Source organism: Carcharodon carcharias, chromosome 26 (assembly GCF_017639515.1).
Source record: "Carcharodon carcharias isolate sCarCar2 chromosome 26, sCarCar2.pri, whole genome shotgun sequence".
Classification (NCBI taxonomy): domain Eukaryota; kingdom Metazoa; phylum Chordata; class Chondrichthyes; order Lamniformes; family Lamnidae; genus Carcharodon; species Carcharodon carcharias.
In genome coordinates this window covers 13,034,429-13,052,781 of record NC_054492.1, presented here as the reverse complement: position 1 = coordinate 13,052,781, position 18,353 = coordinate 13,034,429, and the positions used below count along the sequence as shown (strand labels likewise).

At 45.4% G+C, this 18,353-nt stretch overlaps 1 protein-coding gene across 5 annotated transcripts in view; it reads right to left on the bottom strand.

The window, feature by feature from the left end:
* Nucleotides 1–18,353, bottom strand: part of sema4ba (sema domain, immunoglobulin domain (Ig), transmembrane domain (TM) and short cytoplasmic domain, (semaphorin) 4Ba) — a 439,407-nt gene that overhangs the window by 251,553 nt on the left and 169,501 nt on the right. The window contains exon 1 of one of the 5 annotated variants that reach the window (XM_041174643.1): nucleotides 2,025–2,105. The exons of 1 other annotated variant lie outside the window; for it this stretch is intronic. The gene's annotated coding sequence lies outside the window, so the exon portion shown is untranslated. Of the gene's footprint in view, nucleotides 1–1,102; nucleotides 1,287–1,855; nucleotides 1,873–2,024; nucleotides 2,106–18,353 lie in introns of those variants that run through there. 3 more of the 5 variants (XM_041174648.1, XM_041174652.1, XM_041174639.1) reach the window with 3 other exon arrangements.

Genomic DNA, 18,353 nt, shown 5'->3' with positions numbered 1-18,353 from the left:
TGTGCCCAACATCTCCCAAAGGGCATTCAAAATAAACAGGTGATCAGAGACCAGCGTCGTGTCTCCAGGACCCCCTGGAAGTCACGCACAAGGCGGAGTTTTATGGCCCCCCCTGTCAGCGGGACGTTCCAGTCCCGCCAAAGTCAATGGGCTTTTGAACGGCTCACCGCATTTTCTGGCCCCAGCCCCTCTATGACGGGGCTGTAACATTCCGCCCGCCATCCTGTCTTGAACAGGATGCTTCATCGTCGCTGGGTCAAAGTATTGGAATTCCCCACTTTAACAACACTGTGGCAGCACCTGCAGAGATTCAAGAAGGCCCATCACCACCTTCTCCAGGGCAACTAGGGATGGGCAATAAGTGCTGGCCTTGTCAGTGCCGACCACATCCTGTGAATGGATGATTGAACAAAGCTTGAGGTCCACAGTCCCCCAACCAATGCTCCAGGGAAGCCTCATGTGGGGCCTCCTTGGTTCTTATTCTTTTCTTTAACATCTCACCTTTCTTTGCTTCTCCAATGCCCAACAGTCCAGGCCGATAACTTGCTTCCATGTCTCTGTCAATGGCTCGAATCAAACACTGGCAGATGCCCAGCAGTGACTCTTTAGCCAATTTGAATTCACAACACTGTTCCCCAGCCCCTGTGGCTATCAGAACCACCAAATAACCTATATGGGGAAATGAACTTGTCTCCAATAGTGTGTCCCTAAGCAACTTGCTCCAACATAACGGTATGGTTGGAGCAACCTCTGATCTTGTCCCATTAGACAACACCATGGGGGACACACACAAATAACACAGGAGCATCCACCCATGTCACAGCTCTTAACTGTTCAAGGATGTCTCCCTGCAAAGCGTCTCCTGTAAACATCCGCTCACTATGTGAGGAGAGTCTGAATTATGTGGTAGCTGTATTGTTTACCCCGCTTCCATCAATGATTTAAAAGTTATGTAGCTCCCAAAACCACACAATAATTTACAACTTTCAATACCAACCTAAACTAATTCAGTGTGGCATAAAATATACCTGACACTTGCATTACGTGGTTCGTAGAATATTTACAACAGAGGGAAATGTCATTCAGCCCAGCAAGTCTATACCTGTATTTATGTCCACATGCGCTTCCTCCCCCTCGCCTCACCAAACCCGACCAGCATATCCTTCTGCTCCTAATGCACTGAGCTACATTCCTCTGAGATGAACCCATTGCCATTCGCCTCAGGGCACTCCATGTGTCCAGGACATTTGACCTGCCGTTTTCCTTTCTCTTGTTTGTTTTTAAGCTTTGTCGAGGAAACGTAATCAGAGAAAAATGAAACAAGCAAAAGGACAAAAAAAAATGCCTTCATCCAGCCCAGCACAAGTTCCCTTGTTCCAGCCAGAAGACGCCACTGCCTGGTTCCGTGGGGAACTGGTGCTGGCTTCTCCGGCCGTCCACAGTATTCCTGTTACACATCAAATTCAGAAAACAAGGCATTCAGAGACAATGATGTCTTTGAAAATATTAGACAAGTTATCGGTCACAATGCCAAAATGCAGGAGTCCATTTTTCTGAAGCGCTCCTCGGGAATCGGTGGTAGCTAGTTGAACGATTTTTTTTTAAAGAACAGAATCTGCAGCCCATTTTCCTCCCCCCTCCACCACACCCCCGCGATTTACAGCCTTTTACCCTTTAGAGATACTTACATTTAACAGTCTTATTTCTAACACAGGGGCTAGGCATCAGAGTGATCCAACTTCACTTGCAGGCTCACACACTGTATATACCCGCTGCCTGATAATTCCATATACTGACAGGAGGATAGAAAACCCTCCTCATCAATCGTTAGCAATTGCTGGAACTCTGCTCTCACCATGGTTACGGCACCTTACTACAGCAGCAGGTGATCCAATCTATCGCCATGGTACCCAAAAGGCTCCAGCGAAGCCCTATCTATCTGAGCAACGACAATGGGGCAGCACTCAAGCCCCCTTAACAACATTCAGCATCATAGCCGATTGTTCAAGGGAGTGCACTCTTACCGAAGGCTGGAGCCGAGCTTGTAGTGGGTCTCCCTCAGGACTGTCTGATGAATACCAGCTATCACCAAGAGCCAAGGCTGAAAAGGGCTGTTCCCAGGCATACAGCCTTATAGAGACTCCACTGAAATCACTGGCGAAAGCCCTGCTGTATAGACTGCCGGCGGTCTGTCATTGGTGAATCCCAGTGGAGCAGTAAGGGGTCTGAGGCTCCAGAAAACTACAAATGCTTTGAACACTGCGATCCTTGCTGCAAGGGCAGTTTCGGATGATGGTTTTGCAAAACAACAATGCAATTCTTACACACACATATTAATATTAATTTGATATTATCCCTTCCATCACTGAGCTCTTTAAATCAATTCATTCAAAGAGCACTGCAAACACTTGTGATTCACAAAACAGAACATTGCAGTTTGCAATTAATCATCAGGTTTTGTCTTAAATACCAGGTACTCTCAATCAGATTGGCGGGGATGTATTTTTGTTCTTCCATGTTGCTGCTTAACAGCACAATAAATCTGAGAGCATTGTCTACAATCTTGAAATCAATCCCTTGTTAAATTATGCTACAGTCGGCAGCCTAATGCTAGTCCCAGAAAGCAGAGCCCATTAGGGTATCGACATTACACAGCTTGATGTCAATTACTGAGCGCACCAAGCTTGCTACCCCCGAATAATCCACTTTTCCTTCACACTTACACCTGTCAGACTGTTGGTAGGCCGTGTCTTAGGTTTGAGTAACCTTTCAATTCAGATGCTCACACAGGTCTTCACGAGCACACAGTACAAGGGGTGAAACTGATCTAAGTAGAATTCTCTGACATATATCAGAAATCAACAACTTCTGTGGAAAACACTATCAGACATTAACACAGTGCCCAACTCAACTGAAATTGGATTACATTAAACGCGTACCACTGATGGAGAATTCATGGGTTACTCAACTCATGCTTTATGAATTCCGCAAAGTTACGAAAACCCATCAACAGCACTTTGACAAATAACGGGATTGAAAGAACCACAGTTAGAATGTGCATTTATACAGTGGCTTTCACAGCCTCAGGAGGTTCCAAAGCATCTCACAGCCAATCAAATGCTTTTTAAGTGTAATCACTGTCATAGGAAACATGGCAGCCAATCTGTACACAGCAAGGTCCTGAAAACAGTCACGTGAGAATGAGCAGATCATTTATTTTAATAATATCCTTGGAAAGATAAATTTTGGCCAGGATATTGGGAGAACCTCTTCAAAAAGCACTATGGGATCTTTAACAACACACCAGAAGGCAGACAGTGGCCACAGCTTAAAGCTTCGAGCTTGGAACTACCACTTTTGGAGTCAGAGGCAAGAGAGCTACCAACTAGCTATAGCTGACACTTATAGAGCCGCAAGAGACTACAGGGCCATTTTATAGAATCAGAGGATCATAGCATGGGTTAAAGCACAGAAAGAGAAGCACTTGGCTAATCATGTCCTTGCAGTTGCTCTACAAGAGCAACTCAGCGAGTCCCACCACCTGCCCTTCCATTAGCACTGCCATTTTTTTTTCTCTTCAGATAATTATCCAATTCCTGTTTGGAAACCACCAGTGACTCTAATTCCACCACACTCCCAGGAAGTACATTCCCGACCCTAACCACTTGCTGCATGAAAATGATTTTCCTCATGTCGCCTTTGGTTTTCTTGCCAATTGCCTTAAAGCAGTGTCCGCTGGTTTTTGACCTTCCTGTCAATGTTTCTTTTATTCATTTTATGCCATGTGGACATCACTAGCTAGGTGAGCATTTATTGCCCATCCCTAATTGCCCTTGAGAAGGTGGTGATGAGCTGCCTTCTTGAAATGCTGCAGTCCATGTGGTGTAGGTACACCCACAGTACTGTTAGGCAGCGAGTTCCAAGATTTTGAAAGAATGGCAATATATTTCCAAGTCAGGATGGTGAGTGGTTTGGAGGGGAACTTGCAGGTGATGGTGTTCCCATGCATCTGCTGTCCTTGTCCTTCTAGATGGTAGTGGTCGTCGGTTTGGAAGGCACTGTCTAGGGAGTCTTGGTGAGTTTCTGCAGTGCATCTTGTAGATGTTACACACTGCTGCCACTGTTCACTGGGTGGAGGGAGTGAAAGTTTGTGGATGTTTGATGCCAATCAAGCGGGCTGCTTTGTCGAGCTTCATGAGTGTTGCTGCAGTTGCACTCATCCAGGCAAGTGGACAGTATTCCATCACAGTCCTGACTAGTGCATTGTGATGGTGGACAGGCTTTGGGGAGTCAGGAGGTGAGTTACTTGCCACAGGATTCCTAGCCTCTGACCTGCTGTTGTAGACACGCTATTTATATGGCTAGTCCAGTTCAGTTTCTAGTCAATGGTAACCCCCTGGATGTTGATAGAGGAAGATTCAGTCATGGCAATGCCATCGAATGTCATGGGGCGATGGTTAGATTCTCTCTTGTTGGAGATTGTCATTGCCTGACACTTTTGTGGCATGAATGTTACTTGCCAATTGTCAGCCCAAGCCAGGATATTGTCCAGGTCTTGCTGCATTTGGATATGGACTGCTTCAGTATCTGAGGAGTTGCGAATGGTGCTGAACATTGTGCAATCATCAGCAAACATCCCCACTTCTGACCTTATGATGGAAGGAAGGTCATTGATGAAGTAGTTGAAGATGGTTGGGCCTAGGACACTACCCTGAGGAACTCCTGCAGTGATGTCCAGAAACTGAGAAGATTGACTTCCAACAACCTCAACCATCTTCCTTTGTGCTAGGTATGACTCCAACAAATGGAGAGTTTTTCCCCTGATTTCCACTGACTTCAGTTTTGTTAGGGCTCTTTGATGCCATGCTTGGTCAAATGCTGCATTGATGTCAAGGGCAGTCACTCTCATCTCACATCTGGAATTCAGCTCTTTGGTCCATATTTGAAGCAACGCTGTAATGAGGTCAGAGGTTGAATGGCCCTGGTGGAACCCAAACTGAGCATCAGTGAACAGGTTGTTGCTAAGCAAGTGCTGCTTGATAGTGCTGTTGTTGATCCCTTCCATCACTTTAATGTTGATCGAGAGTAGACTGATGAGGTGATAAATGGTCAGGTTGGATTTGCCCTGCTTATTGTGCAAAGGACATACCTGGGCAATTTTTCACACTGCAGCATAGATGTCAGTGTTGTAACTGCACTGGAGCAGCTTGGCTAGGGGTGCAGTAAGCTCTGGAGCACAAGTACTATTGCTATAATATTGTCAGGGCCCATAGCTTTTGCAATATCCAGTGACTTCACCCATTTTTTGCTATCACATGGAATGAATCGAATTGGCTGGTGACTGGCATCTAAGATGCTGGGGACCTCTGGAGGAGGTCAAGATGGGTCATCCACCAATCCACCTGGCACTTCTGGCTGAAGGTTATTGCCAATGCTTCAGCCTTATCTTTTGCACAGATAAAAGATATCTGGGCTCCTCCATCATCGAAGAGGGGGATATTTGTTGAGCCTCCTCCTCCAGTGAGCTATTTAGTTGTCCACCACCATTCACGACTGGATGTGGTAGGGTTGCACAGCTTAGATCTGATCCACTGGTTGTGGAATCGCTTAGCTCTGACTATCACTTGCTGCTTATGTTGTTTGGCACACAAGTAGTCCAGGTTAACACTCTTAATCAGGTTGGCACATCATTTTTAGGTATACTTGGTGTTGCTCCTGGCATGCCCTCCTGCACTCATCTTTGAACCAGGGTTGATCCCCTGGCTTGATGGTAAATTAGAGTGGTTGATATGCCGGGCCATGAGTTTACAGATTGTGCTCGAGTATAATTCTGCTGCTGCTGATGGCCCATAGTGCCTCATGGATGCCCAGTCTTGAGTTGCTAGATCTGTTCGAAATCTATCCCATTTAGATAGTAGTACCATGCAACATGGTGAAGGCTATCCTCAATGTGAAGACGGGATTTCATCTCCACAGGGACTGTGCAGTGGTCACTCATACCATGGGTAGATGCATCTGTGGCAGGAAGGTTGGTGAGGATGAGGCCAAGTATGTTTTTCCCTCTTAGTTCCCTCACCACCTACCACAGACCCAGTCTAGCAGCTATGTCATTTAGGCCTCGGCCAGCTCGGTCAGTAGTGGTGCTACTGAGCTACTCTTGGTGATGGACATTGAAGTCCCCCACCCAGAGTATATGCTGCACCCTTGCCACTCTCAGTGCTTCCTCCAAGTGGCGTTCAATATGGAGAAGTACTGATTCATCAGCTGAAGGCGGTGGGGGGGTGGTAACCGGCAGGAGGTTTCCTTGTCCATGTTGACCCGATGCCATGAGACTGCACTGGGGCCAGAGTCAATGTTGAGGACTCCCAGGGCAATTCCCTCCTGACTGTATACCACTGTGCCGCCACCTCTGCTGGGTTTGTCCTGCTGGTGGAACAGGACATACTCAGGGATGGTGATGGGACATGATCTATCAGGTATGATTCTGTGGGTATGACTATGTCAGGCTGTTGCTTGACCACTCTGTGATACAGCTCTCCCAATTTTCACACAAGGTCTCAGATGTTAGTAGGGAGGGCTTTGCAGGGTCGACAGGGCTGGGTTTGCCATTGTAATTTCTGGTGGGATCAAGAACAGCTTCACTGGTTCCACCGCCCCTTAATCAGTATATATTTCACCACATCTCTACCTCCCTTTAGCTCTGAAGAAGAGTCATACAGACTTGAAATGTTATCTCTGTCTATCTCTCCACAGATGCTGTCAGACCTGCTGAGTTTTTCCAGCATTTTTTTGTTTTCGTTATACAGAGACAAACTGTTTGAAGCACTGTGACTGTTGGGTACAAAACACACAAACAAATACACAAGTAGACATTTCAGATTGCATCATGTGAATCCTCTCCTAGATCATTCAACAATTACAGTTCTAATATTGACATTTAAATTAAATGAGATCAATTAAGGGTGGAAATGAAGTGCGAGTGTATGGTACAGGGAGGAACAGATAATGAACAGCAATTATAATAATAACATGATCATCTAGCAATTGCTGAGAATTCAATCAGATCTTTCAAATGTACAGACAATATTCCTGTTTTCTTTTCAGCAAAGGTAGCCAAAAATATTCTACCACATTGCTATACTGAGTTCTATTTCCCAATTCCATCCTGCCCACACATCTCTGATTTATATCTCTGATATAACAGAAAAGGACAATAAGATGCCTCTTGCCCTTGTGGTTTGGTGGAACTCACATTTAAATTCATTGGAAACTAAAGTGCCAGCAAGATACATCTCAGTAACTATCCAGCACCCTACGCACCACATCATCATCAGTTCCCTGTCAGAAGGACACAAAAGTCCAGTTAATGGTTATGAGAAGGTACAATGCTCTGGTTAGCCTTCCTTGTAGATTTGAACAACTTACTCACTTTTCTGCTCCAATCGACGGTAACTTCCTTGCTTTTATGCCCCTCTCTGCCTTATTTATAAAGCCCAAGATTTTGTATGCTCTTGGCCAGTGACCTTCACTATTTTTCAAGCAAGGGCCACTTTAGCAAAAAACCTGCAGTGTGAGAGCCACATCGACCACTATAATAGAGGCCATTGCCTGAGTCACTCCTACTTGCGATAACACAAAGGAAGCACACACACACTCACTCACTCTCACTCCCACACACACACACTCTCCCTCCCCCACACACACACTCACACACTCACACACACACACTCCCACTCCCCCCGACACACACACTCTCGCAACTCTCTCACTCCAACACTCATGCACTCACTCTCTCAATCCCACACACATACACACACTCACTCTCACTCCCACACAGTCTCACTCACTCACTCTCTCGTTCCCATACACACACACACTCACTCTTACTCCTACACATACACACACACACTCTCACTCCCACACACACTCTCTCACTCCCACACACACTCTCTCACTCCCACACAGTCTCACTCTCACATACACACACTCACTCTCTCCCTCCCACACACAGTCTCACTCACTCACTCCCACACACACACACTCACTCACTTTCTAACTTCCACACAAACTCACTCACTCTCTCACACACATACACACCCACTCTCTCACTCCCACCCACACACAAACACAAACTCTCACACTCTCTCACTCCCACACTGACCCTTTCACTCCCACACATACACTCACTCTCACACACTCTCTCACTCCCACACAGTCTCACTCACACCCACACACACACTCTGTCCCTCCCACACAGTCTCATTTACTCACTCTCTCACTCCCACACTCACTCACTCCCACCCACACACACACACACACACACAGACATTCACGCCCACTCCCACACACACACAAACACTCTCTCACTCCCACACACTCACATCCACACACACTCACTCGCTCTCACAGACTCACTCACTCTACCACTTCCATAAACACTCACACACTCACCCCCATACACACCGACTCACTCTCGCTCCCACACACACACACTCAGCAGTCAGCCTCGTCTTCCCCACGCCCCAACCCATGACATGGGGCTCCACTCCACAGCAGCTCACTCCCAGACCTCGCAGCCAGCCTTTCCTCCCCAGGACTCCAGCACTCCGCTCCACCGCACTCTGCTCTCCAGGCCCTGGTTGTGGGGTTGGGAGCTCTGCTCCGGCAGCACTACACTACTGGTCAGGAAACCGCACTTAACGTCGATGGGAGCCGCCCCTGGCCTGTTGGCCTTGCAATGAAGAACACTACTGTATACTGACCACTTTCTCAATCTGCCATGCCACCTTCAACAACTTGTGTACACATACCCCCTAGGTCCATCTGCTCCTGCATCCCTTTTGGAATACTGTCATCTGCAAGTTTTGAAATTGTGCCCTGCACACCACTTAGGTTTTGCTGAAAAATTTTGATTTTCACACCACCTAGACTTACTAGATCATAAATATATGGAGAAAAGCAGTACCCTTGTATCAACCCTTGGGGATCTCCATTGTACACCTTCCTGCAGTCGGAAAAAAATCTGATCCCAAGTTCAGTCTCTTTCTGCGCAAGACATGGATGATTTTATGGGCCATTGCCTCAGCCCAACTGGCATTGGATAACATTTATACCCTTTGTGTTTCCTGTAACTACAAACGGCTATTTTACTGCCTATGTCCCTGTAGAGGCACACACGTGAGTGGATACACCCTGAAGAGATACAAATGTAATTAACCATCTTGACTTGGAAATATACCGTCAGCTCCCTCATCGTCGCTGCAGGGTCAAAATCCTCGACTTCCTCCCTAACACTGCGGGGAGCGACTTCACCACATGGACTGCAGCAGTCCATGAAGGCAGTGCACCACCGCATTCTCAAGGTCAATAAATGTTGGCCTTGTCAGCAACACCTATGTCCTGTGAATGTATAGATTTTAAATCGCTGTTTCATTGTTATCCTTCTGTGTTCTCACAAATGTGATGTGGGATGATAGATAAACCAAGGGGAGAAGTTTTAGCCCGACCTGACCGAGCGTAAAATGATACGCGAGCATCCCAACGTCATCGCGCACTTGCACGATATTTCGGTCGGCGGGCACACGCCAGAGTTGGCAGCGCCCCTGCCAACAATTAAAAGGCCTATTAAGGCCATCAGAAGAGTAACTGAAAGAAATTTTTCGCTGCCCATCCAGCCAAGAAGGCCAAGCGGCCTTTGCATTTTTTAGGAAACCTCATCCATGGGCAGGATGAGGTTTCTAACAGCAAATGAAAATAAGATTAAAATTTTAAAATTGAATTCATAACGTGTTTTATAATGTTTCAAAAATCTTTTATTTTTCACTTTGAAAAATGTTCATCTCCCTGAGGCGGCTCTGTACCTCGGGGAGGTTTTCAAGCGTGCACCCGCGCGCAAACATGAAGGTCGCACTCGTCCTCCTCCCTCCTGCCCTACACAGGCAGCGCTGAGCGCTGCCACTCGCGTTTCATGCTGGGCGGGCCTTAGTTGTCCCACCAGCGTGAAATCGTGGTCCGGCCTCGATCGCAGGCAGGGGTCAGCTTCCTGACTGACACTGACTGATCCCGCCGTGCTTGCCTGACAAGGATAAAATCCTCCTCCAAATGTTCTCTTACTGTTTCCCAACCTTGCTGTTTCTTTATCTCACTTTGCTCTGGTCTTTACGCTGTATTTCTTTGCTACTCCTCCCTTTTCCTACCTTTTAGTTATTGTCTTGTTTTGTCCTTCAGTGTGTCTTTGTCCCTGTGCTTACTGTTTAGCTACCTTGTCAACTGTCTGTGCTTGTTTGTACCTTTTTCCTAACTCTTTTGTGGGTTCAAGTCCCTTTCCAGAACTTGAACACCAAAATTTAGGCTTAGACTCCAGCGCAGTCCTGAGGGATTACTGAGGTGTTGTCTTTCAGATGAAACATGAAACCGAGGCCCCACTTGCCCTCTCAGGTGCTAAAAGATACCGTGGGAATATTTCAAAGAAGGAGCAGGGGAGTTATCCCCTCGTGCCCTGGCCAATATTTATCCCTCAATCAACATCACAAAAACAGATTATCGGGTCATTGTCATATTGCTGTTTGTGGGAGCTTGCTGTGCCTAAATTGGCTGTTGTGTTTCCTATGTTACAACTATGACTACTGTTGTAAGGCTGTTTGGTGTCTCACTAAGAGGTCTGGAGTCTTGTATGGTTTAACATTAAGTGTTAATTTACAACCCATAACTATATACATCCCCAAGGTACACCATGGGCACTATCTCCATACTGGCTTCTGAAAGACTCCACTCTACTCAGTCTATTACCATGTGACTCTCCACATCATACCATGGGCGGTACTGTTCTCCAGTCTTACATTAACTCTTGCTCTGCCCAAAAGCCCTTATACTACACCTCCTTATTTACTTATAAGCTTAATTACTTGCTACCCCTTCTCCACCCCTCAAATCTCTGATTTTATAAATTCTGATGGCCTGGAGGCTTGACAACTCATGCAGATCTCGTCTTTGTCACGTTTGGAGGAGTGGTAGTCTCCGTTGTTTTGCGTTGACTTTGTCAGTTTGGCGTTGAACTTTTAGGACTCTGTGGGCAGAATTTTACGGCCCTGTTTCGGTGGGGATGGGGCCTGAAATGCAGGGAGCCATTATAAATCCCATTGACGACAGTGTGAACATAAAATCCCGCTGTCGTAAAACTCTGCCCTATGTTTCCAGCACTTGGTTGTCTCCATTTGATTTGCTTTTTGCGCTCCTTCAAGTTGTACTTCTCCTTATCCTTTGCTTTGCTCGGACACCATGGGTTTGTCCCATTCCTTCCAAATGGAATGTTCACTCCATTCATTCCCAGAGTGGACTCAGGTTTTCTTTTTCTGTGGGATCTGCATGTTCTTGATGGACATTGACATTTCAAAACTGGAACCTTCACTTCCACTTGTTTCACAATTTCCGCCAAATATTTGTTTACTCCCTTATTTTCTAATCCTTTTTCAAGCTTATGAATCTTTTCATTCAGCTCAGTAACTACTCTGGTAAGTGCAGTTGTCCTTGTTTCAGGGTTCTCTGCTTCTCAAGTCTGGATTTGCTCTTCCATACCGTGTATCTCATCTTTCAGCTTCTTCAGATTGGATCGAAGTTCAAGAATTGCATTGCTCTTTTCACGAGTTTTGGTTGTTAATTCTGCCTTCAGCCAACCATTCTGACTCATTGACAATCCCTTTTCCTTTTCCAGGCATTTTTCACGACACTTAATTGATACTTCTGGTACCTGAAGTTCATCCAGTTCCAATTTTTCATTAGCAAACTCATATGTGATTCTCTATCCTGATCAGTTTTCCTCAGCAGAGCCTAGTTCTTGTGTGCTGCCCTTTAAGCTCACTTTAATTTGACTTCTGCTAGTTATTTCTGAAGCTCCATACTCTTTTGTCAGAACTTCCATTTTCACTTGGGTATACTGCAGAAGTGGTTAAGGATTATTTTTCTGACTGTGGAATTGGAGCTGCATGTTTTCTACTTTTTCTTGACATTCAAGGTTCCTGATTTTCATTTCAGCCATGTCATTTTTCAATAACTCAATGATTCTCAGTAAGTTTGAGGCATTCAATGCTTAATGTTCTAGTCCCTTGAGTTTCAGCATTGGATTTACATTTTCTGAACTTATTTCTGTCTTTCCTTCCTCCATTTGTAGCAGAGCTTTGTTCTTATCTTTCATTTTGGTTTCTCTGTTGGCCAGGTCTGTCTCTGGCAAATCTTAACTTGTTTCATTTCTGTAATTGTGCTACTCGTGGCTTCATTATCCGCTCGCAGCTCTTTTGTAATTCTACAGAGTCCACTCAACTTTGTTCTAATATTCTTCCTTTCTGCTCTTCAAGACAGTATTCATTTTTTCATGCTCCTGAAGGGTTATGTACTCCTTTAGCATTTGATCTTTAAAGTCAATCAGCTGTACTTTCAACTGTTTATTTTCTTGTTCAGGTCTTACCATCTTACTCTGTGCTTCAGTGCATTGGTTCGTTGCCACTGATAATTCCAATGCAGCTTTTTCTGAAGTAATATTCAACATTTTTTTGAACACCTCATAATTTTCCAGGGTCACGTATTAATTCTTTAAAGAGACTTTTATGGCAGCAACTTCCTTGAGTACGTTTTCTGCCTGCCATTGTACATAGCCGTATTTCTGGTTGAGTTCTTCCAACTCCCTCTTTGATTTGCCAACAAGGGATTACGAGCCGTTATTTCCTCCTTGTGCATTTCTGGAGATGTGAGTCTGCACATGATTCAGATTTTCGCTTATTGCAGTCTCCTCAAGAGTGAACCTTTCTGTTTCTTTCAAGTATCTTTGTACCTTTGTGACACCTCAGAAACGTGTTTGTTCAGATCTTAAACGGGTTGGTTCCATGGCCATTTTCAAAGGTATATATGCAGCTTTTTTCCTGTGTTTCAATCTTCCAATTCAGCTTTGATATGAATATTTTCCTGTCTTATTTCATTTTCCTTTTCTATTTCATTTTTCTTTTGCTGGGTTTATTTATTTTGGGTTACATCAGATCATTTTCCTTCATTCACAGCCAGCTGCTTGCTCCACACTGCCACCTGCTGTAGCAGTTCAGATAATATCTAGGGATTTTTAAAAAGATATATGTTTAAGACTTCCGGATGGCTCACTGCCTCTATTTTGCCTTTGTGTGGTTTGCTTGTGTATTATCTTTTGCCTTTTCATAGCTTTACTAGAGGTTTTCTATCTGTCTTATTCTCCATCTCCAACACTTGGAGATTAAAATACTTATCAAAGACTTTTAATATTGCATTAAAGTTGGCTGAGGATTCCTAAATGCCTTGCATTAGGATTACCTTATCAGAAAATACACCAAACAAGTATAAAATCATATTGGCTGGAGTTTTATGTGCTCACCAGTGTCGGGTGCGTTCAGTGGCGTGAGTGGACAATATTGCGAGAAGGCTAAAAATCAGTTTCACGACGTTGTGAAAGCAGGTTGTGATCGTCCACTCTGCCCGCCGATGGTGGGCTGCATTCCCCACCATCAGACATCAGGAACCTCATTGTAATACATCAGCATATCAGTATAAGGGCAGCCCGCCGGAATTGATTCTCCCATGTCAGCAGGAAAACACACCGACGAGTTTCAGATATAAACATATATAAGGCATGTATTGGCAGGCTGCACTTCGCTCAGGACTTCAAGGTTTGTTTGCTCACCTTGCTTCGGTCAGCACTCGCAATCAGCAGCACCAGGCTTCACAGACAGCATCACATCACTTTTAGGGGGGCTCAGGAGTAGGTCTCTACCTTCCAGATCAGTCTCATGTGGGTGGCTTTTCAATGGCTACAGGGCTAGGCCTTGCTTGGGGAAGGGGGAGAAGTGACCTCAGGCAAGGGAAGAGACGGCAGGGTGAAAGCTGTACTGGGGAAGGAGGGTATCCCAGTGTGTGTGGGGGCACATGTTGATCTGTGCAAATGGCCTCAAGATGGTGAGGGCTGAGGAGGCAGTCTCCAGAGGAGATGAGCCCAGATGGAGATGTGAGGGTGTGTGTGAGAGTGTTGATGTCCCTTAGGCTGGCAGTGAATGAGATGCCAATGAATGTGTGATGGGCTTGAGTGTGAGAGTTTAGAGCGATGAGATGGTTGCCTTACCCTGGCTGCATGTATGAGATCATTCATCCTCTATCTGCATTGGATGGCCAACCTCTTCTGTGCAGCATTGACACTGACCACCACTGCCATCGTCTACCAAGCTGGAGTGGTAATGTAGCTGCCTCTCCTGCAGGAGTACAGGACATCACAGTGGGGCCTCCATGGCATCCAGAAGGTGCTCGAGTGCTGCAGTCTTCTTATCTTGTGGGTCCATATCTTCTTTGCTGCTGTCCTGGGCTGGAAACACTGAGTGTGGCTGTACTTTAAATGTGGTGCCTGGCGTGATGAAGCAGCAAGGTGATGACGTAGTGGGCGAATGAGAGCTCGCCTGCCGTGGACAAGGCGTTTCCTGGGAATGCATAAGTAATGTGGTGGATTTAGGACAATGCGGCGTAAAAACCCATCACGGCCGACAGGTAAAAAAGTCATTTTACCCGCCCGCTACCGCACTTAGTGCAAATCTGGTATGATTCCGCCCATTAACTTGGACTTTTCCTGATTTCTTACTTAATCCTGGTGTAATCTAAACATTTTCTTCCCCACAAAGCTGAATTTTGCATCTGGTTTGTCACTTGCATGAGCTCAAATTGGTCTGGTAGTTTTGGTAAAAACTGGTAGTTTTAATTTACTATCGATGGCCATTTTCCATAAGAGGGGAGTGTGGCTTTAAATTTTTTATTCTCTCATTCAAGATGGCACCACCATAGCCGTCCTTTCACTTCTTCTTCCCGTGCCAATCAGGCCTTGGCGGGTTCCCACAACGATTAGTGTCCAATTCCTCAAAGCAACCAATCCCTCAGGAAATCCTCAAAAAACCATTCGGGCCAGGTACTTGTTTTGTTTAAGCCTAGAGAATGTAATTGAAAATGATTCTTTTCGCTCTGGCTGCTTTCCTAAGAATTTTTTTCTCTCAATGGAGCTTGGCTGTGGACCCAGCTTTCTTCTAGCTGCGCCCTGGTAAGCTAGGGCTGATCCTGATTACTATTGATTTTAAAAGGCCATTTCTGCCTTTTTACTGTGGGCAGAATTTTGCCCTCAGTGGGTGAGCGGGCCTCACCGGCTCGGCAGCGGGTAGACAGCCGACCCCTGTCACCGAAACAGGGCCTGCCGCCATTTTGAGTGGGTGGGCCAATTAAGGCTTGCCCAGCGGCCTGCCCGACAGGAAGCGCTATGCACTTCCTGTGCGGGAGTGGGGAGGGGGATTCCCCATCTGTCAAAGTGCGCTCTTTCACGCATGCGCACAAAATAGCGCACTATTCCCTGAGGCAAAGTCCTGTCTCTGGGAGATTTGTGACAGGTAAGTAGTCTAAAAATAAATAAATATTTAAATTATTAACATGTCCCCCTCATGTGACAATGTCACACGAGATGGGACATGTTAATAATAAACACATAAAATTTATTAAATGTTTAAAAAACTGACATGAAACCTCGTCCCGCCAGTGATTGAAGTTTCATGAATAATCAGAAGCCAGCTGGGGCTCCTGGCCTGCCCGCCAGCCTTAAGGTTGGACGGTCAGGTCTTTAATTATCTTAATGAGCCTGTCAATGGCCTCAATTGGCCATTGACAGGTCGGCGGGTGGACAGCTGATTTTGCTGTCCACCCGCCTTCCTAAAAATTTAAAGGGACCGGGATGACGTTGGGGGTTCCTCCCAACGTCATCCCACGTCATTTTCCCCTTGGCGAGCAGGCCCCGCCCCCAAATTGCCGAGGGGAAAATCCTGCCCTGTATTTTGCTCACCCTTTCTGTGATCTGGCTAGGTCCCTTGACTCTGTGTTCACTCAGGTCTGGCAGTGGAGCATTTTTTAGGTGATCTCCTAAAGTTCTGGTCATCGCATTATAGGAAGGATGTGATTGCACTGGGGAGGGTGCAGAGGAGATTTACCAGGATGCTGCCTGGGCTGGAGGGTCTGAGTTACGAGGACAGATTGGATAGGCTGGGGTTGTTTACCTTGGAGCAACCAAGGTTGAGTGGGACCTGATAGAGGTGTACAAGATTATGAGGGGCATAGATAGGATGGATAGCAAGGCATTTTTCCCATTTGCAGAGGGGTCAAAAACCAGGGGGTATGGACTTAAGATAAGAGGTAGAAGGCTAAGAGGGGGTTGAGGAGAAATTTTTTCACCCAGACACTGGTGGGAGTCTGGAACTCACTGCCTGAAAGGGTGGTTGAGTCAGAAACTCTCGTAACATTTAAGAAGTATTTAAATATTCACTTGTATCGCCATAGCCTCCAGGGCTATGGACCAAGAGCTGGAAAATGGGATTAGTGTAGTCAGATCTTTGTTGACTGGTGTGGACACGATGGGCCAAATGGCCTTCTTCTATGCTGTAAACGTCCATGAGTTTCCAGCTATGCCATTGATTGAGGCCCACTTCTCACATGTCAGACTGCAGGTTCTTTACATTTTCATGCTTTCGGGATTCGAGGGTCCATCCTTTGCTGCCACCATGTTGTGGCAACCACACTTCAAAGTAACTTCATTGGTTGCAAAGCACTTTGGGACATCTGGTGGCTGCAAAAGAAACTATAAAATGCATGTTTTCCCTTTTTTCACTGCTTTTGCTTTATTTATTGTCCCTGTCTTGTTTGGTAGTTCCCTTTACTGTTTGTATCTACTTATTATTCCTCTTTCTCATGTTATTGCAAGAGAAACAGCCATTCCTTCCATTACTCAAAGACACTCACTCACTCATTCTCTACATTTAAGTAACAAGAGGAAAGGCATCATCAGACAAGGTTAATCCTGAAAAGGAACAAGCTCTTATGTTTCGCTATCTGTTTTACAATTAGTGATCATTTATTGCTCCTGTGTAGTTTCACTATCTCCTTGTTTGAATGATTACCTGCTGTTCCTGTATTTCTTTCCTGTAGTTATTATTTTGCTGTGTTGCTTTGTCTTATTCCTGTTTACACACTGGGAATATCATGCGATCATTGATAACAGAATAGACCTTTTTCCTCCCTCTCTCCAAAACAGGAGCCTATGTTGATCAAAACTTTCAACCAAAGCTTTAGCCCTCCAGAAATTAAAAATGTTTGTATCATATCTGCACACACACTTTGTCCCCTTTGGGGATTGGAGGGAAGTGTTAGAAGGCTGATTTACTAATCTGTTGAATCCCATCACAAACACCCCTTTCATCACCAACTGGAGTGGATTTAAACCCAGGTCTCCTACCCCAGAAACAGGGGCATTACCTAATAAGCTACAAGACCTTACTAAAATTGAAATTTCATCTCCTGGACTCTGCTGTGAACATTGCCTGGCGAACATCTCATTGGAGCATTTAAAAAATGTTTTCATTGTCTTGAAGGCTTCTCAATGACTAGTTATAAAAATACTAATGATAGAAAACAGGTCTGTTTGAATGGGCTAGGCGGTCGAAGCTGGGAGGTCATGTGAAACCTCCAGGAATATGATCAACCAGAGTTGGAAACCTAACTCTATACTGAGTCAGTAAATATAGGTCATAATGAGCGCTGCAGAGTGTAAATTGAACTGCTGTGTACAAAACTGGGATAACTCTACAACCGCATGCTTCCACTGGGAACTAACTCACATTTGGAGTTAGGGATATCTTACATCACCAATTCTCTGATCTGTTATTGCTGCTAGTCTCTGCTGGGGTGTGGAATTATCTACAAGCTCTCTGTTCTCCTCTAATTCTGGCCCCCAGCACATCCCCGCTTTTCACTGCTCCACTATTGGCGGCTGTGCCTTCAGCTGTCGAGGCTCCATCATTATAAAACAGTTAAGGGCTATCCAGATTCTGGAATTTTCTCCATAGCCCTCTCCACCTCTATACCTCGCTCACTACTCCTCAAAAAAAAACTCCATAAAACCTATTTCTCTGATCAAGTTTTCGATCACCTGTCCTAATATTTCCTTATATGGCTCGCTGTCTCATTAAAAAAGGTTTGTCTTATATATAGCAGCTTTCACGTCTACAAGACATCCCAAAGTGCTCTGCAGCCAATGAAGTACTGTTTGAAGTGTAGTCACTGTTTCAGGCAGAGTCGCTGCCAATTTGCTCCCCTGTGAAAAAACATTAGGGGTAGTGGGGCCTTGGTTCAATGAGTCATCCAAAAGATGATACTTCCAGCAGTACAGCACTCTCCCAGGACTGCAGCGGACCATCAGTCTTCGTTTTTGCATTCCAACCCTGGAATGGGACTTGAACCTGCAACCTTCAATTTTTTTATTCATTCACGGG